Source organism: Chiloscyllium punctatum, chromosome 18 (genome assembly GCF_047496795.1).
Source record: "Chiloscyllium punctatum isolate Juve2018m chromosome 18, sChiPun1.3, whole genome shotgun sequence".
Lineage (NCBI taxonomy): Eukaryota > Metazoa > Chordata > Chondrichthyes > Orectolobiformes > Hemiscylliidae > Chiloscyllium > Chiloscyllium punctatum.
This window is the reverse complement of record NC_092756.1, coordinates 64746640-64761430: the sequence shown is the minus strand read 5'-3', so window position 1 is coordinate 64761430 and position 14791 is coordinate 64746640.

Genomic DNA, 14791 nt, shown 5'->3' with positions numbered 1-14791 from the left:
TCTCTGAGACACACTGTGACACTCTTTGACAGACTGTGACACTCTCTGACTCTCTCTGAGGCACACTATGACACTCTCTGACAGACTGTGACACTCTCTGACAGACTGTGACACACTGAAACACACTCTGATCCTACCCGACACACTCTGAGACACAATGTGACACTCTCTGAAAAGCACTGTGACACTCTCTGGCAGACTGTGACACACTGTGACACTCTCTGACTCTCTCTGAAACACACTGTTACACTCTCTGACAGACTGTGATACACTGTGACATTCTCTGAGACACAATGTGACACTCTCTGACAGACTGTGATACACTGTGACATTCTCTGAGACACACTGTGACATTCTCTGACAGACTGTGACACACTGTGACATTCTCTGAGACACAATGTGACACTCTCTGACAGACTGTGACGCTCTGACTCTCTCTGAGACTCTCTTAGACACACTGAGACACTCTCTGAGACACACTGTGACACTGTCTGATCTTATCTGACATGCTCTGACACACTGTCACAGTGTCTGACTCTCTCTGATACTTTGAGATGCACTGAGACACTTTCTGATTGTATCTGACAATCTCTGAGACACACTGTGACACTCTCTGACACTCTCTGAAACACACTGTGACACGCTCTGATAGACTGTGACACACTGTGACAAACTTTGACACTCGCTGAGACACACTGGGACACTCTGACTCCCTCTGACAATTTGAGACGCGCAGTGACACTCTCTGATCCTATCTGACACTCTCTGAGACGCACTGTGACACTTTCAAAGACAGACTGTGACACTTTCTGACTCCCTCTGAACCTCTGAGGCACACTGTGACACACTCTTACAGTCGGTGACACACTGTGACACTTTCTGATATTCTCTGAGACACACTATGACACTCTCTGACACACTGTGACACACTGTGACACTCTCTGAGACACACTGTGACACTTTCTGACTCTCTCTGAGACACTCTGCAATACACTGTAAGATTCTCTGACAGATTGTGTCTCACAGTGACACTCTCTGAGAAATACTGTGGCACTTTCTGACTCTCTCTGACTCTCTGAGACACACTGTGACACTCTATTAGATACACTGTGACCCTCTCTGACACTCTCTTAAACACATATTGATATTCTCTGACTCTCTCTGACACTCTCTAAGGCACACTTTGATACTCTCTGAACAACTGTGACACACTGAGGCACTATCAAAGACAAACTGTGACATCTTCTGACTCTCTCTGACACTCTTTGAGGCACACTGTGACACTCTCTGACAGACTGTGACACACTGAGGCACTCTCAAAGACAGACTGTGACACTTCCTGACTCTCACTGACTCTCTCTGAGACACACTGTGACTCTCTCTGACGCACACCGTGACACTTTGTGACTCACTGAGACACACTGTGAAACTCTCTGTGACACACTGTGACACTCTCTGACTCTCTCTGAGGCACACCGTGACACTTTCTGACTCGTTCTGACTCTCTGAGACACACTGTGACACTCACTGACACAGTGTGACACTCTCTGAGACCGACTGTGACACTCTCAGACTCTCTCTGATACCCTCTGAGGCATAGCACGACACAATGTGACACTCTCTGACAGGTTGTGACATTCTCTGACACTCTCTTAGACACACTGTGACACTCTCTGACTCTCTCTGTCACTCTCTGAGACACACTGTGTCACACTCTGACATACGGTGACATTTTATGAGACACTGTGACTCTCTCTGAGACATACTGTGTCACTTTCTGTCTCTCTCTGACTCTCTGAGACACACTGTGACACTCTCTGACCCGCTCTGACACTCTCTGAGACCGACTGTGACACACACTGTGACACTTTCTGACTTTCTCTGAGACACACTGTGATACAGTCTGCTCTATCATCCACTCTCTGAGGCACAGTATGACATACTGTGACACTCTCTGACTCACTCTGACATCTCTGAGACACACTGTGTCACTCTCTCACTGTGACCATCTCTGAACCAAATGCTGACACTCTCTGAGACACAGTATGACATACTGTGACACTCTCTGACTCACTCTGACATCTCTGAGACACACTGTGACACTCTGTGACAGACTGTGACACACTGTGACACTCTCTGACTCACTCTGACATCTCTGAGACACACTGTGCCACTCTCTCACTGTGACCATCTCTGAACCAAATGCTGACACTCTCTGAGACACAGTATGACACACTGTGACATTTTCTGACTCTCTCTGACACTCTTTGAGGCACACTGTGACAATCGCTGACAGACTGTGACAAACTGACGCACTCTCAAAGACAGACTGTGACACATTCTAACTCTCTTTGACTCTCTGAGACACACTGTGACACTCTCTGAATCTCTCTGAGGCACACCGTGACACTTTCTGACTCCCTCTGACTCTCTGAGACACACTGTGACACTCACTGAGACACACTGTGACACTCTCTGACAGACTATGACACTCTCTGACACCCTCATAGACACACTGTGACACTCTCTGATTCTATCTGCCACTCTCTAAGACACACTGTGACACTCTCTGACTCTCTCTGAGGCACACTGTGACACTTTCTGACTCCCTTTGACTCTCTGAGACACACTGTGACACTCTCTAAGACACACTGTGACACTGTCTGACTCTCTGAGACACACTGTGACACTCTCTGACATGCTGTGACACTCTCTGAGACAGACTGTGACACTTTCTGACTCTCTATGACTCTCTGAGACACACTGTGACACTCACTGAGACACACTGTGACACTCTCTGACAGACTGTGACACTCTCTGACTCTCTCTGACACTCTCATAGACACACTGTGACACTCTCTGATTCTATCTGACACTCTCTGAGACACACTGTGACACTCTCTGACACTCTCTGAGACACACTGTGACACTCTGTGACACTCTCTGAGACACACTGTGACACTCTGTGACACTCTGTGACACAGTCTGTGACACACTGTGACACACTGTGACACACTGTGACACACTGTGACACTCGCTGACTCTCTGAGACACATGCTGATTCTCTCTGACCCTCTCTGAGACAGAACGTGACACTCTCTGACACTCTCTGAGGCACAGCAGGACACACTGTGACACTCTCTGACAGGTTGTGACAAACTGACATTCTATGACTTTCTCTGACACTCTCTTAGACACACTGTGACATTCTCTGACTCTCTCTGTCACTCTCTGAGACACACTGTGTCACGCGCTGACAGACTGTGAGAATTTCTGTGTCACACTATGACACTCTCTGAACGACTGTGACACACTGAGACACTCTCAAAGACAGACTGTGACACTTTCTGACTCTCTCTGACTCACTCTGAAATATACTGTAGCCTTCTCTGACAGACTGTGACACACTGTGGGCGGCACGGGGGCACAGTTGTTAGCACTGCTGCCTCACAGCGCCTGAGACCCGGGTTCAATTCCCGCTGTGTGGAGTTTACACGTTCTCCCCGTGTCTGCGTGGGTTTCCACCGGGTTCTCCGGTTTCCTCCTACAGTCGAAAGATGTGCAGGTCAGGTGAATTGGTCATGTTAAATTGCCCGTAGTGTTGGGTAAGGGGTAAAGGTAGGGGTATGGGTGGGTTGTGCTTCGGCGGGTCGGTGTGGACTTGTTGGGCCGAAGGGCCTGTTTCCACACTGTAATGTTATCTAATCTGTAATGTAATCTAAACACTGTGACACTCTCTGAGACAGACTGTGACAGTCTCTGATGCTATCTGACACTTTCTGAGACACACTGTGATACTCTCTGACTCTCTCTGAAACACACTGTGACACTCTCTGAGACACACTGTGACACTCTCTGACACACTGTGATACACTCTGACACTCGCTGAGACACACTGGGACGCTCTCTGACTCCCTCTGACAATTTAAGACACACTGTGACACTCTCTGATCCTATCTGACACTCTCTGAGACACACTGCGACACTCTCTGACAGACTGTGACAGACTCTGACACTTTCTGTGACACACAATGACACTCTCTGATGGATGGTGACACTCTCTGACTCTGGGTGACTTTTTCTGACACACTGTGACACTCTCTGAGACACACTGTGACAGTCTCTGACTCTCTCTGATACTATCTTAGACACACTGTGACACTATATGAGGCACACTGTGCCATGCTCTTACAGACGGTGACACACTGTGACACTTTCTGAAACTCTCTGAGACACGCTATCACACTCTCTGACACACTGTGACAGAGTGTGACACTCTCTGAGACACACTGTGGCACTCTCTGACACACTGTGACACACTGTGACACTCTCTGAGACAGACTGACACTTTCTGACTCTCTGAATCTCTGAGACACACTGTGACATTCTCTGACAGACTGTGACACACTGTGACACTCTCTGACTCTCTCTGAAACACACTGTTACACTCACTGACAGACTGTGACACATTGTGACACTCTCTGACACAGACTGACACTTTCTGACTCTCCCTGTGTCTCTGACACACACTGTGAAAATCTCTGATCCTAACGGACACTCTCTGAGGCACACTGTGACTCTCTCTGATGGACTGTGACACACTGTGACACTCTCTGACACTCTCTTAGACGCACTGACACGCACTGTTGTTATCTAACACTCTCTGAGACGCACTGCAACACTCTCTGACTCACTCTGACACTCTCTGAGACACACTGTGACATTCTCTCACAGACTGTGACACTCTCTGAGCCAAATGCTGACACTCTCTGACACTCTCTGAGACACAGTATGATACACTGTGACACTTTCTGTCTCTCTCTGAGACATTCTGAAATACACTGTAAGATTCTCTGACAGATTGTGTCTCACAGTGACACTCTCTGAGAAATACTGTGACACATTCTGACTGTTTCTGACTCTCTGAGACACACTGTGACACTCTCTTAGACACACTGTGACCCTCTCTGACAATCTCTTAAACAAACTGTGACATTCTCTGACTCTCTCTGACTCTCTCTAAGGTATACTGTGATACTCTCTGACAGACTGTGACACACTGAGACACTCTCAAAGACAGACTGTGACACTCTCTGACAGACTGTGTCAAACTGAGGCACTCTCAAAGACAGACTGTGACACTTTCTGACTCTCTCTGACTCTCTCTGAAATATACTGTAACCTTCTCTGACAGACTGTGACACACTGTGACACTCTCTGAGACAGACTGTGACACGTTCTGTCTCTGTCTGACTCTCTGAAACACACTGTGACACTCTCTGACTCTGAGGCACACTGTGACACTTTCTGACTCCCTCTGACTCTCTGAGACATACTGTGACACTCTCTGTGACACACTGTGACACCCTCATAGACACACTGTGACACTCTCTGATCCTATCTGGCATTCTCAGAGACACACTGTGACACTCTTTGACTCTCTCTGACACTTTGAGACACACTGTGACACTCTTTGACACTCTCTGAGGCACAATGTGACACTCTCTGACAGACTGTGACACACTGAGACACTCTCTGTGACACACTGTGACACTCTCTAACTCTCTCCAATAGGTATTGTGACACTTGCTGTAACACACTGTGACACACTCTGAGACACACAGGAACACTCTCTGACTCTCTCCGACAATTTGAGATGCACTGTGACACTCTCTTAAACACACTGTGACACTCTCAAAGACAGACTGTGACACTTTCTGACTCCCTCTGACTCACTCTAAAATATACTGTAGCCTTCTCTGACAGAGCGTGACCCATGGTGTCACTCTCTGAGACGGACTGTGACACACTCTGACTCTCTGAGATACACTGTGATACAGTCTGACTCTCTGTGACACTCTATGAGGCACAGTATGACACACTACGACACTCTCTGACTCACTCTGACACACTCTGAGACACACTGTGACACTTTCCGTCTCTCTCTGACTCCCTGTGACACTCTCTGACCGACTCTGACACTCTCTGTCTCTCTCTGAGGCACACTGTGACTCTCTCTGAGGCACACTGTGACACTTTCTGACAGACTGTGACACAATGTGACACTCTCTGACTCTCTCTGACACTCTCTTAGACACACTGTAGCACGCTTTGAGACACACTGTGACACTCTCTGACAGACTGTTACACACTGTGACACTCTCTGACTCTCTCTGACACTCGCTTAGACACACTGTAACACTCTTTGAGACACACTGTGACACTGTCTGATCTGCTCTGACTCTCTGACTCTTTCTGAGACGCACTGTGACACTCGTCGACTCACTCTGACACTCTGTGAGGCACAGTATGACATACTGTGACACTCTCTGACTCTCTCTGGCACTCTCTGAGGCACATTGTGACACTCTCTGACAGACTGTGACACTTCTGACTCTCTCTGACTCACTCCGAAATATACTGTAACCTTCTCGGACAGACTGTGACACTCTGTGATACTCTCTGAGACTCTCTGACACACATTGGGACCCTCTCTGACAATTTGAGATGCACTGTGACACTCTCTGACAGACTGTGACAGACTGTGACACACTCTGTCACTCTCTGGGACACATTGTGACACTCTCTGACGTTCTTTGAAACACAATGTTACACTCTCTGACACACTGTGACACTCTCTAACTCTCTCTGAAAAGCACTGTGACACTCCCTGACAGACTGTGACACACTGTGACACTCTCTAACTCTCTCTGAAAAACACTGTGACACTCCCTGACAGACTGTGACACACTGTGACACTCTCTAACTCTCTCTGAAAAACACTGTGACACTCTCTGACAGACTGTGACACACTGTGACACTCTCTGAGGCACAATGTTACACTCTCTGACAGGCTGTGACACACTTTGACACTCTCTGACACTTTGAGATGCACTGTGACACTCTCTAATCCTATCTGACATTCGCAGAGACACACTGTGACACTCTTTGACTCTCTCTGACACTTTTAGACACACTGTGACACTCGCTGACACTCTCTGAGACACACTGTGACACTCTCCAGCTCTCTACGAAAGGCACTGTGACACTCTCTAAAACACACTGTGGCACTCTCTGAGACACGCTGTAACACTCTCTGACAGACTGTGACACACTGTGACACTCTCTGATCTTACCTGACACTCTCTGAGTCACACTGTGACACTCTCTGACTCTCTGAGACACACTGTGACACTCTCTGAGACACACTGTGACACTCTGTGACAGACTGTGACACACTGTGACACTCTGTGACACTCTCTGAGACACACTGTGACACTCTGTGACACACTGTGACACTCGCTGACTCTCTGAGACACACTGTGACACACTGTGACACTCTCTGAGACACACTGTGACACTCTGTGACACTCTGTGACACACTGTGACACTCGCTGACTCTCTGAGACACACTGTGACACACTGTGACACTCTCTGAGACACACTGTGACACTCTGTGACACTCTGTGACACTCTGTGACAGACTGTGAGACACTGTGACACTCTCTGAGACACACAGTGACACTCTGTGACACTCTGTGACACTCTGTGACAGACTGTGACACACTGTGACACTCTCTGACTCTCTGAGACACATGCTGATTCTCTCTGACAGTCTCTGAGACAGAACGTGACACTCTCTGACACTCTCTGAGGCACAGCACGACACACTGTGACACTCTCTGACAGGTTGTGACAAACTGTGACATTCTCTGACTTTCTCTGACACTCTCTGAGACACACTGTGACGTTCTCTGACTCTCTCTGTCACTCTCTGAGACACACTGTGACACTCTGACAGACTGTAACAATTTCTGTGACACACTATGACACTCTCTGAATGACTCTGACACACTGAGACACTCTCAAAGACAGACTGTGACACTTTCTGACTCTCTCTGACTCACTCTGAAATATACAGTAACATTCTCTGACAGACTGTGACACACTGTGACACTCTCTGAGACAGACTGTGACACTTTCTGACTCTCTCTGACACACACTGTGACACTCTCTGACATTCTTTGAAACACACTGTTACAATCTCTGACACAATGTGACACACTGTGACACTCTCTGAGACACACTGTGACACTCTCTGACATTCTTTGAAACACACTGTTACAATCTCTGACACACTGTGACAAACTGTGACACTCTCTGACACTATCTGAAAAGCACTGTGACACTCTCTGACACACTGTGACACACTGTGACACTCTCTAACTCTCTGAAAAACACTGTGACACTCTCCGTCAGACTGTGACACACTATGACACTCTTTGAGGCACAATGTGACACTCTCTGACAGACTGTGACACACTGAGACACTCTCTGAGACGCACTGTGACACTGTCTGACTCTCTGAGACACACTGTGACACACTTGGACAGACTGTAACACTTCTGACCCTCTCTGACTCACTCCGAAATATACTGTAACCTTCTCGGACAGACTGTGACACACTGTCACACTCTCTGAGACAGACTGTGACACGTTCCGACTCTCTCTGACTCTCTGAGACACACTGTGACACTCTCTGAGACACACTGTGACACTCTGTGACAGACTGTGACACACTGTGACACTCTGTGACACTCTCTGAGACACACTGTGACACTCTGTGACACACTGTGACACTCGCTGACTCTCTGAGACACACTGTGACACACTGTGACACTCTCTGAGACACACTGTGACACTCTGGGACACTCTGTAACACTCTGTGACACACTGTGACACTCGCTGACTCTCTGAGACACACTGTGACACACTGTGACACTCTCTGAGACACACTGTGACACTCTGTGACACTCTGTGACAGACTGTGAGACACTGTGACACTCTCTGAGACACACTGTGACACTCTGTGACACTCTGTGACAGACTGTGACACACTGTGACACTCTCTGACTCTCTGAGACACATGCTGATTCTCTCTGACAGTCTCTGAGACAGAACGTGACACTCTCTGACACTCTCTGAGGCACAGCACGACACACTGTGACACTCTCTGACAGGTTGTGACAAACTGTGACATTCTCTGACTTTCTCTGACACTCTCTGAGACACACTGTGACGTTCTCTGACTCTCTCTGTCACTCTCAGAGACACACTGTGACACTCTTTGACTCTCTCTGACACTTTTAGACACACTGTGACACTCGCTGACACTCTCTGAGACACACTGTGACACTCTCCAGCTCTCTACGAAAGGCACTGTGACACTCTCTAAAACACACTGTGGCACTCTCTGAGACACGCTGTAACACTCTCTGACAGACTGTGACACACTGTGACACTCTCTGATCTTACCTGACACTCTCTGAGGCACACTGTGACACTCTCTGACTCTCTGAGACACACTGTGACACTCTCTGAGACACACTGTGACACTCTGTGACAGACTGTGACACACTGTGACACTCTGTGACACTCTCTGAGACACACTGTGACACTCTGTGACACACTGTGACACTCGCTGACTCTCTGAGACACACTGTGACACACTGTGACACTCTCTGAGACACACTGTGACACTCTGTGACACTCTGTGACACACTGTGACACACTGTGACACTCGCTGACTCTCTGAGACACACTGTGACACACTGTGACACTCTCTGAGACACACTGTGACACTCTGTGACACTCTGTGACAGACTGTGAGACACTGTGACACTCTCTGAGACACACTGTGACACTCTGTGACACTCTGTGACACTCTGTGACAGACTGTGACACACTGTGACACTCTCTGACTCTCTGAGACACATGCTGATTCTCTCTGACAGTCTCTGAGACAGAACGTGACACTCTCTGACACTCTCTGAGGCACAGCACGACACACTGTGACACTCTCTGACAGGTTGTGACAAACTGTGACATTCTCTGACTTTCTCTGACACTCTCTGAGACACACTGTGACGTTCTCTGACTCTCTCTGTCACTCTCTGAGACACACTGTGACACTCTGACAGACTGTAACAATTTCTGTGACACACTATGACACTCTCTGAATGACTCTGACACACTGAGACACTCTCAAAGACAGACTGTGACACTTTCTGACTCTCTCTGACTCACTCTGAAATATACAGTAACATTCTCTGACAGACTGTGACACACTGTGACACTCTCTGAGACAGACTGTGACACTTTCTGACTCTCTCTGACACACACTGTGACACTCTCTGACATTCTTTGAAACACACTGTTACAATCTCTGACACAATGTGACACACTGTGACACTCTCTGAGACACACTGTGACACTCTCTGACATTCTTTGAAACACACTGTTACAATCTCTGACACACTGTGACACACTGTGACACTCTCTGACACTATCTGAAAAGCACTGTGACACTCTCTGACACACTGTGACACACTGTGACACTCTCTAACTCTCTGAAAAACACTGTGACACTCTCCGTCAGACTGTGACACACTGAGACACTATCTGAGACGCACTGTGACACTGTCTGACTCTCTGAGACACACTGTGACACACTTGGACAGACTGTAACACTTCTGACCCTCTCTGACTCACTCCGAAATATACTGTAACCTTCTCGGACAGACTGTGACACACTGTCACACTCTCTGAGACAGACTGTGACACGTTCCGACTCTCTCTGACTCTCTGAGACACACTGTGACACTCTCTGACAGACTGTAACACTTCTGACTCTCTCTGACTCACTCCGAAATATACTGTAACCTTCTCTGACAGACTTGACACACTGTGACACTCTCAGAGACAGACTGTGACAGGTTCCAACTCTCTCTGACTCTCTGAGACATGCTGTGACTCTCTCTTAGACACACTGTGACTCTCTCTGACACTCTCTTAAACACACTGTGACACTCTCTGACATTCTCTGAGGCAGATTGAGACACTCTCTGAAACACACTGTAACACTCTCTAACAGACTGTGAAACTCTCTGACACACTCTGCGGCACACTGTGACACACTCTGACAGACTGTGACACACTGTGACACTCTCTGACCCTCTCTGAGACCGACTGTGACACTCTCTGACTCTCCCTGACACTCTCTGAGGCACAGCACGACATCTGTTACCCTCTCTGACAGATTTTGACAAACTGTGACACTCTCTGACTCTCTCTGACTCACTCCGAAATATACTGACACCTTCTCTGACAGACTGTGACACACTGTGATACTCTCAGAGACCGACTGTGACACGTTCCGACTCTCTCTGACTCTCTGAGACACGCTGAGACTCTCCCTTAGACACACCGTGACTCTCTCTGACACTCTCTTAAACACACTGTGACACTCTCTGACACTCTCTGTGACACACTGTGACACTCTCAAAGACAGACTGTGACTCTCTCTGACTCTCTGAGACACACTGTGACACTCACTGAGACTCACTGAGACTCACTGTGACACTCTCTGACAGACTGTGACTATGACTCTCACTGAGACTCTCTGAGACGCACTGTGACACTCGCTGACTCTCTCTGACACTCTCTAAAACACATGGTGACGCTCTCAGACTCTCTCTGAAACACACCGTGACACTCTCTGACACACTCTGAGACACACTGTGACTCGCTCTAATTCTCTCTGAAACACACTGTGACTCGCTCTGACAGACTGTGACACACTGTGTCACGCTCTGACACTTTCTGAGACACACCGTTACACTTTCTGACTCTCTCTGACTCTCTGAGACACACTGTGACACTCTCTGAGACACACTGTGACACTCTCTGACATTCTTTGAAACACACTGTTACAATCTCTGACACACTGTGACAAACTGTGACACTCTCTGACACTATCTGAAAAGCACTGTGACACTCTCTGACACACTGTGACACACTGTGACACTCTCTAACTCTCTGAAAAACACTGTGACACTCTCCGTCAGACTGTGACACACTGTGACACTCTTTGAGGCACAATGTGACACTCTCTGACAGACTGTGACACACTGAGACACTCTCTGAGACGCACTGTGACACTGTCTGACTCTCTGAGACACACTGTGACACACTTGGACAGACTGTAACACTTCTGACCCTCTCTGACTCACTCCGAAATATACTGTAACCTTCTCGGACAGACTGTGACACACTGTCACACTCTCTGAGACAGACTGTGACACGTTCCGACTCTCTCTGACTCTCTGAGACACACTGTGACACTCTCTGAGACACACTGTGACACTCTGTGACAGACTGTGACACACTGTGACACTCTGTGACACTCTCTGAGACACACTGTGACACTCTGTGACACACTGTGACACTCGCTGACTCTCTGAGACACACTGTGACACACTGTGACACTCTCTGAGACACACTGTGACACTCTGGGACACTCTGTGACACTCTGTGACACACTGTGACACTCGCTGACTCTCTGAGACACACTGTGACACACTGTGACACTCTCTGAGACACACTGTGACACTCTGTGACACTCTGTGACAGACTGTGAGACACTGTGACACTCTCTGAGACACACTGTGACACTCTGTGACACTCTGTGACAGACTGTGACACACTGTGACACTCTCTGACTCTCTGAGACACATGCTGATTCTCTCTGACAGTCTCTGAGACAGAACGTGACACTCTCTGACACTCTCTGAGGCACAGCACGACACACTGTGACACTCTCTGACAGGTTGTGACAAACTGTGACATTCTCTGACTTTCTCTGACACTCTCTGAGACACACTGTGACGTTCTCTGACTCTCTCTGTCACTCTCAGAGACACACTGTGACACTCTTTGACTCTCTCTGACACTTTTAGACACACTGTGACACTCGCTGACACTCTCTGAGACACACTGTGACACTCTCCAGCTCTCTACGAAAGGCACTGTGACACTCTCTAAAACACACTGTGGCACTCTCTGAGACACGCTGTAACACTCTCTGACAGACTGTGACACACTGTGACACTCTCTGATCTTACCTGACACTCTCTGAGGCACACTGTGACACTCTCTGACTCTCTGAGACACACTGTGACACTCTCTGAGACACACTGTGACACTCTGTGACAGACTGTGACACACTGTGACACTCTGTGACACTCTCTGAGACACACTGTGACACTCTGTGACACACTGTGACACTCGCTGACTCTCTGAGACACACTGTGACACACTGTGACACTCTCTGAGACACACTGTGACACTCTGTGACACTCTGTGACACACTGTGACACTCGCTGACTCTCTGAGACACACTGTGACACACTGTGACACTCTCTGAGACACACTGTGACACTCTGTGACACTCTGTGACACTCTGTGACACTCTGTGACAGACTGTGAGACACTGTGACACTCTCTGAGACACACTGTGACACTCTGTGACACTCTGTGACACTCTGTGACAGACTGTGACACACTGTGACACTCTCTGACTCTCTGAGACACATGCTGATTCTCTCTGACAGTCTCTGAGACAGAACGTGACACTCTCTGACACTCTCTGAGGCACAGCACGACACACTGTGACACTCTCTGACAGGTTGTGACAAACTGTGACATTCTCTGACTTTCTCTGACACTCTCTGAGACACACTGTGACGTTCTCTGACTCTCTCTGTCACTCTCTGAGACACACTGTGACACTCTGACAGACTGTAACAATTTCTGTGACACACTATGACACTCTCTGAATAACTCTGACACACTGAGACACTCTCAAAGACAGACTGTGACACTTTCTGACTCTCTCTGACTCACTCTGAAATATACAGTAACATTCTCTGACAGACTGTGACACACTGTGACACTCTCTGAGACAGACTGTGACACTTTCTGACTCTCTCTGACACACACTGTGACACTCTCTGACATTCTTTGAAACACACTGTTACAATCTCTGACACAATGTGACACACTGTGACACTCTCTGAGACACACTGTGACACTCTCTGACATTCTTTGAAACACACTGTTACAATCTCTGACACACTGTGACACACTGTGACACTCTCTGACACTATCTGAAAAGCACTGTGACACTCTCTGACACACTGTGACACACTGTGACACTCTCTAACTCTCTGAAAAACACTGTGACACTCTCCGTCAGACCGTGACACACTGAGACACTCTCTGAGACGCACTGTGACACTGTCTGACTCTCTGAGACACACTGTGACACACTTGGACAGACTGTAACCACTTCTGACCCTCTCTGACTCACTCCGAAATATACTGTAACCTTCTCGGACAGACTGTGACACACTGTCACACTCTCTGAGACAGACTGTGACACGTTCCGACTCTCTCTGACTCTCTGAGACACACTGTGACACTCTCTGACAGACTGTAACACTTCTGACTCTCTCTGACTCACTCCGAAATATACTGTAACCTTCTCTGACAGACTTGACACACTGTGACACTCTCAGAGACAGACTGTGACAGGTTCCAACTCTCTCTGACTCTCTGAGACATGCTGTGACTCTCTCTTAGACACACTGTGACTCTCTCTGACACTCTCTTAAACACACTGTGACACTCTCTGACATTCTCTGAGGCAGATTGAGACACTCTCTGAAACACACTGTAACACTCTCTAACAGACTGTGAAACTCTCTGACACACTCTGCGGCACACTGTGACACACTCTGACAGACTGTGACACACTGTGACACTCTCTGACCCTCTCTGAGACCGACTGTGACACTCTCTGACTCTCCCTGACACTCTCTGAGGCACAGCACGACATCTGTTACCCTCTCTGACAGATTTTGACAAACTGTGACACTCTCTGACTCTCTCT